At 40.9% G+C, this 12,537-nt stretch overlaps 1 protein-coding gene across 10 annotated transcripts in view; it reads right to left on the bottom strand.

Annotated features, from left to right (window-relative positions):
• Positions 1–12,537, bottom strand: part of SIPA1L1 (signal induced proliferation associated 1 like 1) — a 365,694-nt gene that overhangs the window by 180,499 nt on the left and 172,658 nt on the right. For all 10 annotated transcript variants that reach the window (XM_058739522.1, XM_058739520.1, XM_058739519.1 and 7 more), the window contains one exon: positions 4,550–4,608. The gene's annotated coding sequence lies outside the window, so the exon portion shown is untranslated. The remainder of the gene's footprint in view (positions 1–4,549; positions 4,609–12,537) is intronic.

Genomic DNA, 12,537 nt, shown 5'->3' with positions numbered 1-12,537 from the left:
TTGTCTTTTTGCTATAGATTAGAAAAATCTGCTTCTTTTTCTCTTCAGAGCAGATACATAAGAAAGTGCTGGGCAAGACCCCTAATGCATCATCAGAGAAACTCCCACCCCCAACAACAAAAAGAACTAATTAAAGGCTTACTTTCTATATAAAGAAAGTCTTCATTTTATCTTTAACCTAAATGACTCATAAATGTCCTCTACTTTAGAACGAATATGATCATTTTAAAGTTTTTGCCATAAAATACACTGAAATTATTATCTAGTGAAGATAAAAAAAAATGGTTTTCACCCACTTCCATTGCCAGATGCCTAACAGGTCTCAACAAGTCTACTGACCCTTCACTTTGAGAAAGGGAAGAAAAGGAGAACAAAATTCCATCCTAAAAATGCAAGATATTGATGAGTGGGACAAGTTAGGAGGAAACAAAATAAACACAACATAAACTTGTAGGATTTTCCCCTTACCCCAGTTGTGCTGTGGAGGTTAAGCTGAAGCTCCAGACAGCAAGACCGCACCCCCGGATTCCCCTTCCTAACAGGCAACAGTTCACCACCTTCTTCATAAAGGTAAGGATATATAGAGCTTGGAGGAATATTCTAAAACAAACCCACAAAATTGAAACTGTCATACAAATGTCAAATATTCCACTGCCTTCCATTCTATCTAGGAAAGAAATCTGCTTCCATAAATGTATATGTATCCTCTAGAGGACTTTCAAACTCAAAGAACAAGTCTCCCTTTCTCATTCCCTCAATCAGAATAAAGAGCAAAAAACATTTAGTAGCATTCCAAATAATTTGTGCCAATTTAGATGATTCATGTATTGCTTTCCCAGACTAAATGGTCTATGGCCAGTGCTTTCAAGTCAACAAGGGTGCGGAGAGCAAGACCCAATTACACATCTGAGTCACTGTCTAGCAGTTCTCTCAGCCCCATGGACCATCCCCCACAAAGGCACCGTTTCATTCTGAGGTATAAAATCAAGCCAAGTCTACAAATCCCTTTATATAAAAAAAAACAAATAAGATGTCATTACATACACACACACACACACACACACACACACACACACACACACACGACCAAAAACATCAGTTCACAGTACTGATTTCTCAAAGAAAAATTTCAACAGGCTTCTTCCCTTAAAAAGCAACTGTAACACTAAATTCTTAAAATAAGAAAATGCATATAAAACATACTATCAGGGGCGCCTGGGTGGCTCAGTCAATTAAAGCGTTAGACTCCTGGTTTCGACTCAGGGCATGATCTCAGAGTTCCCGGGTTCAAGCCCCGCATTGGGCTCTGCACCAACAGTGCAGAGCCTGCTTGGGATTCTCTGTCTCCCTCTCTCTCTCTGCCCCTTCCCTGCTCTTTCTCTCAAAACTAAATAAACATTTTTAAAAACATACTATAAGATTATATTTTAAATATCGCACATTTATTGTGTTTATATTTGGCATAACATACAATATGGCGCACTATCTTGAAATCTGGTCTTCCAGTAGAAGAGTAGCTCTTTTTACAAGGGCCCTCATTGATTGGGTGTTTCCATTGATGGCTATAATCTTCTCACATTGGCAACATTTTAATTTAAGATCCTGGGCCCACACTGAAGGGAAAAAAAAGCTATAGATAGTCACATTTAAATAAAACTAATATAAGGACCCATTCTTTTGCAACAGAAAAATGCACGGCACCTAGCACACAAACCTCCGATTTTATTTCAACAAAAGATGTTACTGTTTTCCTTTCCGTAACATGTATACAACGTACATGAATTAAGGAGAAAATATCTTTTGAGCTTACTTTTTTTTCCCCCCACATGTTAAACATTTAAACAAAAATAACGTCCTGGGGTGGAGGAGGGGGGAGAAATTCTCTTCTGATGGTCATAAATCTTCCTCTGACACTTTATCAGTAATTATGCCCTCAAATTGAAAGGATTAATGATCTCTGAATGGAAGTGACTATTCAGTTCTGTGGAGGCCACATTCCAAACAAGAGTAAGGGGTAATATGAATTCTCCAAGAGCAAAAGAAAGAGTTATTTGACTGCAGAAGTTAAATGACCGAAGATGTATTTCAGACAAGCATGCTACAAAATGATCTCCAAGACTCCAGTTGGGACACCAATGGAAAGAACGAGACAGAACAAGTGACTGCGGTACTATGTTCCAAAGTACATACCGTGCTTCCCAACCTGTTCATAGGTGTGGGTGCCTCTCCCAGAACTGCTGCCACCAGTACAACAAACGAACCAACAGTTTAGAAAGCCCAGAAGTAAACTCAGCAGGCACGACGGCAGGAAAATGCACATTTACCTAAGGTGGCCAAAAGCACGCACTCGGACCGCGGGATGATTAGAGCTACTTAAATAAAGAAGCAACCAATATACTCTGAAAAGCCCAGTCATGACCCAGTTGGTCCCACACACGCCGGAGGGGCACAGGGGTGCAGAAGCAGGTGAAGAAAAGGAACTCACCAGCAAACCCAACCCCAAATTACAGAAACCAAGATCAAAAGCTGTCTACATGTTGATTAAACTCCACAATTTAAAGTCTAACACATTTTTTTTTTAAACGTTCATTTTGAAGAGCGAGGGAGTGAGCCAGTGAGCCGAGGAGGGGCAGAGAGAAAGGGAGAGAGAGAACCCCAAGCAGGCTCCCCACTGTCAGCGCAGAGCCCCACGCAGGGCTCGAACTCACAAACCGTGAGATCATGACCTGAGCCAAAATCAAGAGTCAGACGCTTAACCGACTGAGCCATCCAGGCACCCCTAAAGTCTCTGATTTATTATAGATCATTAGGACATCTAGTAATAAAAGATCTTTTGACAAGTGTCTCAGAACAAATCTGTAGCCTCTTGCCACGATCCTGAATTTACTCTCAACTCCTCTGTGATTTTAAAGAACAAATGCATGCAGTATCTACATTTACCTCAAGTTAAAAAGCATACAAAAAGTTGTATTACACAAATGTGATAAAGGCACAGACAAAAACGCATGAGAAAAAGAAAGAATAAAATCAGGACAGTGGTTCCTTGGAGGTAGAGAAAGGCACTGCTGTTAGGGCGCATTACCCTGGATGTTTAACTGCACCACAGAATTGGCAAATATTCCATTTCTCCAGGGTATTGTAGGAAAGTACATATGGGTATTTGTTGTATTATTCCTGATGCTATTGTTTTTATATCTGAAATATTCATATCAACTTTTTTTTTTAATGTTTTTATTCATTTTTCAGACAGAGAGAGACAGAGCATGAGCAGGGGAGGGGCAGAGAGAGGAGACAAAGAATCCGAAGCAGGCTCCAGGCTCCAAGCTGTCAGCACAGAGCCCGACGTGGGGCTCGAACTCACAGACTATGAGATCATGACCTGAGCTGAAGTCGGACGCCCAACTGACTGAGCCACCCAGGCGCCCCAGTATCAACTTTTCAAACAAGGAATCAGAAATTTGACCACAGATGGTTGTAAGACACACAGAGCAGGTCCACACCGCCAAGTATGCACCTACACAAGGAGCTGGTTTCAGGCGGGCAGACCAAGACCCTCTTCAGAGCTCACAGCCCAAGTGGGTTGATTACAAGGCAAAACCTTCCGGAGGGAAAAGAGACAGTGAAAGCGATAGATTTTATTCTCCTGTCTTTGAATACTAAATCACTCTATCTGTTAACTGTTGAGAGGGAAGAGGGTGCCGCCCGAGGATGCCAGTCAACACCAGCACGCCCTGCCAGTTTAATTTAATGGTATTATTTTGCCTTGCTTTGCAATTACTCCCACATTCCCCAGGGAGAAACTAATGGATTACTAAAAATAAAATGGAGTTTAAGTGAATCACTTAGGATGTTTTGGCTCCCAACGTAAACTGGCTTAAACAAAAAGGAAATGCACTGGCTCAAAGGCCTGGACTTCTGGAGGCTTCGGGGCTTGCTTCTCTGTCCTCCACCCTGTGTGGCTTCTTGCTCAGGCTGCAGCCACAGCAGATCTCATGCCAGCACGTAACAACACCCAGAGGAAGAGAGAGACAGAGCGGCAGGCTCTTCCTCTAGCCCTGTTTTAAGTATGAGACGACTTCTGCCAGAAGTTCCTGGCAGACCTGCCCAGGAGTCTCATCTGCCAGGGCAGGATTACTGGGCCGTTCCTGAAACCATCCTTCCCTCCAGGTGACAGCCAACACTGGCTGAGGAGTCACTCGTGGACAAAGCAGGGATGGGACTGCCTCTAATGGGGACTACCCTGGAGCTCCTACATGGGAGATAAATGGGATGCAGGATACGGATCCAACCCTAATGTCTGCTCTGCTGATATTTACTGGGAACAGCCTGAACAATACTGTGTTCATCTGAAGATGAAATTAATCACTGTCGTTAGGAATTTATATACATGGCTATAGACTCAAAAAGCAGACGACCAAATGAATTGATCCCTTTGAGGAAAGTAGATTTAAAAAAAAACGTTTCTGTATTTCCACTGCTCCAACTTAAAGACACAAAGTCAACTCATTTTAAAGCAGGTAGGTCATAGGAAGTACAGGATAGCACTTACTATATTCTTGTGTTATGGCTGCAGAAATTTAAACATCATTCACATTAACAATGAATAACCTGAAAAGAAAAGAAAAATATAAAATAGTTAGAAAACAGTTCAAAAACAGGAAAACAACAGCTAAGTACAAAAGAAATTTCACTAAAAGAAAATAGCTGCAAAACAAAAAGTTTCATCATTTTTCTGAAAGAGACAAACCAGCCTTTGCAAGTAGGCAGCTGCATTTAAAACAGAAGTCAGAGAAAACATCTGTAATATTAGAGTATCTCTCAATATTTTCAAGTTCAAATCATCTGCATCTATCATCAAACAAGCTAAATACATTTTAATCAACTAATATTGCCTTGGACTGCTATTTGTAAAACTGAAACAAAAACGGAATTATTAAAAGGATCTCAAAAATCATGTAGTCCACCCCTTAGAAAACACTACTCACATTACTGCAAATTAAAGTTAGATAAATCAGCTTCCATTAATTTCTAAATTTCTAAACTCAGAGATATGAAGGAAGAGTTCTCAGAAAAAATATACAAAGTGGATTCAAATATCTGATACTGCGTGTTTATTAACACTTTGAATATTCAGCATACCACAGAACACTAAAGAAACACACCCACACAACTAGGGACTCTACAACCCTGGAAAGGCTGTGAATATTTGAAAATAAAAGATGAGAACTTTTTCTCTATTCAGACCTCAGGACAAATAACAATACAGCAAAGCACACTCTTAATTGAGAAGAACTTAAAAACATAAAAGTCGATCTCTGCTGTGAGGTTTCCTCGGGATGCTGTGCCCTGACAGGGCTGAGGATAGCTACAAATACCAAGTCGAATGTCACCTTCCTCAGTGTATGTAAGATTCAGCCATGTTGTTGGCATCTAGTTTGTAGGGAGGAATTTTTTTCTCTACCCTCTCATGTTCAGTTTCTAGAGGCCTGCTAATTAAACTAACAAGGACAAATTAACAGGAGAAAGGGTTTATGTTAATATTTCTACACGCATGGGGATGTCACAGAAAAAAAGTTAAAACCCAAAGAAGCAGTCTGACTCAGGGGCTTAAATACCATTTGAACAACGGGCAATAAATTGTGGAGAAGTGACTAAACAGGGAAAGGGGGATTGGGCTCCTAAGGATGATAACTGGAAAGATGACCAGGAAATGTATGGTAGATAGGACTGTTTAGTAAGATTATACAGACTGAAGTTTCTCCAGTGGTAAGAAGGGTTCTCCTCTTCCAGGCACAGAGACGGGATGCACCTTGACAAATGGAAATTTATGCCCCATTGTCAGGGGAACGACAGAAAACTCTTCCTGCATCTGCTATTGCTCAGTTTCCTTCACTCAAGATAATCCTTGCGCCAAAGTAGCATATTTTGGGGTGGCATATTATGATCACCTTCAGGTTCATAGAAATAAAAACACCATTAAAAAGAAAAGGTGCAAGGGAATGCCAACTGGTGCAGCCACTCTGTGAAACAGTATGAAGGCTCCTCATGAGGGAAATTGAAAATAGAACTATCCTATGACAATAGCAATTGCACTACTAGGCATGTATCCAAAGGATATAGGAATGAACCCCAATGTGTATAGCAGTGCTATCAACAGTAGCCAAAGTATGGAAAGAGCCCAAATGTCCATCGATGGATGAATGGATAAAGAAGATGTGGCATATATATACAATGGAGTATTGTTCGGCAATCAGAAAGAATGAAATCTTGCCACTTGCAACTACATGGATGGAACTGGAGGGTATTATGCTAAGTGAAATTAGTCAGAGAAAGACAAATATATGACTTCATTCATGTGGAATTTAAGATACAAAACAGATGAACATAAGGGAAGGGAAGCACAAATAACATAAAAACAGGGAGGGGGACAAAACGAAAGAGACTCTTAAATACAGAGAACAGGGGCGTCTGGGTGGCTCATTTCGTTAAGCACCCAAACTTGGCTCAGGTCATGATCTTAGGGTTCATGAGTTCGAGCCCTGCATCAGGCTCTGTTGCTGACAGCTCAGAACCTGGAGCCTGCTTCGGATTCTGTGCCTCCCTTTCTCTCTGCCCCTCCCCCATTCATGCTCTGTCTTTCTCTGTCCCTCAAAAGTAAATAAACATTGAAAAAATTTTTAAACAAATACAGAGAACAAACTGAGGGTTGCTGGAGGGGTTGTGGGTCAGGGGGATAAGCTAAATGGGCAAGGAGCATTGAAGAGGGCACTTGTTGGGATGAGCACTGGGTGTTTTATGTAGGTGATGAATCACTGAATTCTATTCCTGAAATTATTGCACTATAAGCTAAGTAATATGGATGTAAATATAAAAAATAAGAAAAAGAAAACTAAACATAAATAAATAAATAAATAAATAAATAAATAAAATATTAAAAATTTAAATAAAAACAGAGAACACTGAAAAGGAAAAAAAGAAAAAGAAACACAAGGAGGACAGAATTTCTGGCTGGTCTTAGAAGAGGGGTAGTGAGAAGGGAGATAAGGAGACAGAAAGAAAGAAGTGGATATACCCTAAATTGACCTTTCAATGATCCATACCCTTGTATAATCTCCAACCCTAAGTGTAGGTGCAATCTGTAACCTGCTTCTAACTAACAAAATATGGCAACATTGATGGGATGTTACTCCCATGATTATGCTATAAAAGACTGTCTCAGAAGACTGGACAGTGAGGGATCCTTCTCTTGGCCTTGAGGAAGCAAAAAACCACGTTGGGAATTGCCTTTGGAGAGAGCCAGAAGGCAGAGAACCACAGGTAGCCTCTAGGGTCAAAGGGTGGCCTCCAGCAGATGGCCACTGAGAAGCTGGGCCCACACACAAACAGCCACAAGGAAATGACTTCTGCCAACAACTGAAATGAGGCTGGTAATAGATTCTTCCCTGGCCAAGCTTTCAGATGAGGACACAGCTCGGCTTACACTTTGCAGCAGCATCAGACTCCAAGGAGAGGATCCAACTAAGCCATGCCTGGGCTTCTGACCCATGGAAAGTGGTAATAATAAATGAGTACTGTGTTTTTTTAAAAAAAGAATAAAGGTGTAAGTCTCAGGGGCAGCACCTTGGTGGCACAATTGGTTAAGCATGGAACTTCAGCTCAGGTCATAATCTCACGGTTCATGAGTTCAAGCCCCACTTCGGGTTCCACACTCTCCCTCTCTCTCTGCTGCTGGCTCACTAGTGCTCTCTCTCTCTCTCTAAAAAAAAAAAACTAAATAAGCAAATGGATGAATGAATGAATGAATGAATGAAGGTACAAGTCTCAGAAGAAGATACTTGCAATTCATGTATCTACTAAAGGACTCATTCAGCATATATAAAGAACTCTGATAAAATAATAAAAAGATAGGCCACCTAAAGGAGATAACCCAAATGGTCAATAAGCATATGAAAAGGCAGGTGCATAACCTAATTCATTACCATTTACCATATATATTAAAGCCACAATGAGATAAAATTACATACTGATCAAGATGGCTATACCAAGTCTTAGGACATAGAGCAATTCAGCTCTCATGCTCTGCTAGTGGGGGTGTGAACTAGAAAACTGTTGAGTGGTATCTAATAAAGCAGAAGATAAACATACAATGTGGCCCAACAATTCCACTCCCAGGGAATGCAGACGCATAGCCTCGAAGACACACAGTAATGGTCAAAGAAGCATTCGTTGTAATAACCGAAACTCAGTAACAAATAAATTGTGGAGTCTACACACAACAAAATACTATACAGCAGAGGTCAGTCAGCTTTTTCTGCAAGGGCAACATAGTAAATATTTTTTGGCTTTTTTTTTTTTTTTTTTTTATGTTTTTTTTTTTTATTTTTTTTATTTTTGGGACAGACAGAGACAGAGCATGAACGGGGGAGGGGCAGAGAGAGAGGGAGACACAGAATTGGAAACAGGCTCCAGGCTCCGAGCCATCAGCCCAGAGCCTGACGCGGGGCTCGAACTCACGGACCGCGAGATCGTGACCTGGCTGAAGTCGGACGCTTAACCGACTGCACCACCCAGGCGCCCCTATTTTTGGCTTTTAAGACCAACAGTCTGGGTGCCCTGCTTCAACTACTCAACTTTGCATTTGGAGTGCATTTACACAGATAGGCAATAGGTAAATGAATGGGTATGGCGGTATTCCAATAAAACTTTACTTACAAAAACAAGCAACCAGCCACAGGCTGTACTTTGCCTACTATACAGTAATAAATATATATGAACCATCGCTAATGCAACAACACAAATGAATCTCACAAACGTAATGTTGAGACAGAAGACAGACACATGAGAGAATACAGCGTATGATTACATTTTATGAAGTTCAAAAACAGGTACACCTATGTAAGTCAGGATAATAGTTACCTCTGAGGTGGGAAGAGGAGTAAGAAGAGATCAGAAAGGGGTGTGATGAGGGAGCATTAGGCAAGCTGGGAGCAAAGCACAAGCTAGCAGAGCATCACCCCCAGGTGAGATACATGTGACATTCCTCAGGCACTCCTGGCTGCCCAAGAACAAAGGAAAGGACAGAAAACTAAGGTTAAACTGATAAGAGTCTCTGTCAGTTTACAAATATCTTAGCGCAATTACAAAAAAAAAAAAAAAAAAAAAAAAAAAAAGGCAATCTTATCAATAGCCTAAAATCCAAGAACTCCCTACTGCTGCAACGTTAATACTTTGATAGAGGGAAAAACAGCCTTAGCTTGACAACACACAGGCCTCCAGTATCCTGTGAGTCTTCATTAGCATATGAAAATTCCCTTAAGAAACTTCCTCTTGACTTTACCTCCCCCAACTCCAGTATATCACCAGTCACTCTTCACAACCCCAGTGCAGCACTTTCTACCCGCAGGTACTGTCCCCGTGCTTTCATTAAATCACCTTGCTTTGCACCAAAGACGTCTCAAGAATTCTTTCTTGGCCGTCAGCTCTGAACCCATCATCACCCCAAAACCTTATCAGAGCAGAACAGGGAATTTTGGTGGGCTAGTAATACCGGATTCCCTGATTTGCGCGGTGGTTTCAGGATCATGTTCAATTTGGGAAAATTCATCAAAGTGCTCACTTAAGATTTACTTAATATGTGTTATACGTGATTTTAAAAGTAAAATATTTTGAGGAGCCTGTTAGTTAAACATCTGACTTCAGCTCAAGTCATGATCTCATGGTTTGTGGGTTCAAGCCCCAGGTCGGGCTCTGCACTGACAGCTCAGAGTCTGGAGCCCGCTTCAGATTCTGTTTCTCCTTCTCTCCCTCTGCCCCTTGCCCGCTCGTGCTGTCTCTCTCTCTCTCTCTCTCTCTCCCTGTCTCTCTCTCTCAAAAGTAAACATTAAAAAAAATTTTTTTTAAGTAAAATAAGATATTTTACTTTTTATTTATTTATTTTTTAAATGAATAAAGGCCAGTAGTATACACTAGAGGCCAGTAGTGTTGTTAGGGAAAAATCTGTTATAAGATGGCCCACAGGACTGATAAGGGAATCCAGTTCTTGTCAGAAGACTCCCCTTCCAGGATTTCCTTCCTACCCTGCTTGCCACAGGTGCCAAATTACTACTACTGAGGGATGCGGAAGTAACAGACTATAAATTGTCCCCTCGGTTGATGCTCTGGGCTCAGATCTCCGGAGAATGATTTCTTCTGGGCCCACCTGTGTAAAATAAACCTCCCTCCTTCCAAGATCTCCAAGTGCCGCTCAGTTCTTCTGCCGGGTGATCCAGACCAGTTTCCGTAACAGTATAAATGGATGTTTTCTCAAAGCCTGGGTTCCCTGGACATGAACCACTCTGATGCAGCAGCAAGCCTTGAGCCCTCAAGACGCATGATCCTAGAGGCCCTCTTCAGCTAGTGTGATGTCTGCCCAGCAACCAAACCTTTGTTCTGAGTCCCAGGTGAGCTGTGGAGAATGAGCTGTGAGACAGAACACACAGGAGTGGCAGGAAGGGAATGCAATCCAGAGGGAGAGAGGAAAGTAACAGATGGTGGATGAAGAAATTGGTAGAAATAAGCCCCACATTTTAATATAATCTGCTAAGTAATCTATACACAGAATAAAAGTCAGGTGAGCAGTTTAGAAACACAATTTGGAAGGTGCCCTTTGGACAATAATGACATTTTAAAAGCTAACTAGGGCTCTTAAAACACTGTTGAATAGGGGCGCCTGGGTGGCTCAGTCGGTTAAGCGTCCGACTTCAGCTCGAGTCACGATCTCACGGTCCGTGAGTTCGAGCCCCGCGTCGGGCTCTGGGCTGATGGCTCAGAGCCTGGAGCCTGCTTCCGATTCTGTGTCTCCCTTTCTCTCTGCCCCTCCCCCGTTCATGCTCTGTCTCTCTCGTTCTCAAAAATAAATAAAAGTTAAAAAAAAAAAAAACTTAAAAAAAAAAAAAACCACTGTTGAGTAGATTTGTTTCCAGTACAATTTCTTCCAGTTTTTGAAACTGAAGAAGCAAACCTGACAGATGAAATAGTCTTGACTTTCTAGGTCTGCATACTTCAAAGAGTTTCTGTATCTTGACTTCATCTTACCCATCTATACTATGTCTAAAACTTAGATACTTAACATCCCAGGGATCAGAGGAAGCCATTAACTTACCAGGGTTGTGCCCAAATATATTGGGAAAGGCAGAGAATACATAATTGCCATAGACAACAAGACCATGGGCACATTATAAGGATTCACACTCTCTTTGTATGGGCTTGTATCATGAGTGAAATAAAGAGCAAAGGAGTAAAGAAAAAAATAAATGAAAAAAAAAAAGTGAAACCCATTCACTGTACTGCATTTACTGCATAATTGATAAGTGTGAGAAACCGCACTAGACGCTGGAAATGCAAAGATAATGTTCCCATCTTTAAGGAGCTCACAAGCCTTATACAGAGGAAGCTGACAAGCCTGTGCGTCAATAATTTAAATTAAATGTTGTAACAGTTACACAATATTCACAAGTGCTATGGAGCTAGAGATTCACAGGAATTATCATGGAGGAGGAGTGGGGAGAAAGGGTGAGGAAAGGAAGTCTTTCCACAGCAGGTAAGAACTGAAATGGGTTTTGAATGATTAAAGATGGTCAAGGGAGGAAGAGGAGAACAGCATCATTCTAGGTAGAGAGAGAGTGTGTGCAAAGGCACCGAGGAGTACAAGAAATCTATGGCAGCCAGAACATCTGTAATACAAGAAATAGAGAAGGAGTGACAGGTCTCCAAATACACATTTGTGTCTAGTTTTGACATTTGTAACCATGGTAACGTTTCACAAAATCAAGAAAGTAAAGAATTAAAATCAACCAGTATGTGGGGGTAATTCAAAATTAAATGCAATCAGTGACAAATGGACTGCATTACAAATGCACAACATAACCACTTACAGGAATGCAGAGGAAAAGAACTAACCTAGCATCTTTGGAGACCACTATCTTGACTATATACTCTGAGGCTACAGACAAAACAAAGAAAGGAAGAAGAAAGGCCAGAATGAACTCTCTGATGTTGAACTCAAATCAGAGATGAGTTCTCATACATATTTCAGTAGATAATAGATACAGATAAATGTACATTGGTGTTGAATTCAAATCAGAGATATCATGCTTTCTAATATATGTATGTATTTTGTAGGTGATAGATGGATACAAGCATACCTTGGAGAGACTGCAGATTCAGTTCCAGACCACCACAATAAAGTGAATATTGCAATACAAGTCAAATAATTTTTTTGGTTCCCCGGCACATATAAAAGTTACGTTTATACTTCACTGTAGTCTATTAAGTGTGCAATTGCATTATATGTAAAAAAAATGTACATACATTAATTAAAAAATACCTTATTGAAAAATGCTAACTACCATTTCAGCTTTCAGCAAGTTGTAATCTTTTTGCTAGTGGAGGGTCTTGCCTCAATGTTGACGGCTGCTTACTGACCAGGGTGGTGACTGCTGAAGCTTGGGGGACTGTGACAATTTCTTAAAATAAGACAACAATGAAGTGTACTGCATT

Source organism: Neofelis nebulosa, chromosome 7 (assembly GCF_028018385.1).
Source record: "Neofelis nebulosa isolate mNeoNeb1 chromosome 7, mNeoNeb1.pri, whole genome shotgun sequence".
Classification (NCBI taxonomy): Eukaryota; Metazoa; Chordata; class Mammalia; order Carnivora; family Felidae; genus Neofelis; species Neofelis nebulosa.
Note: the sequence above shows the minus strand (reverse complement) of the source record. Positions and strands in the feature narration are given on the sequence as shown.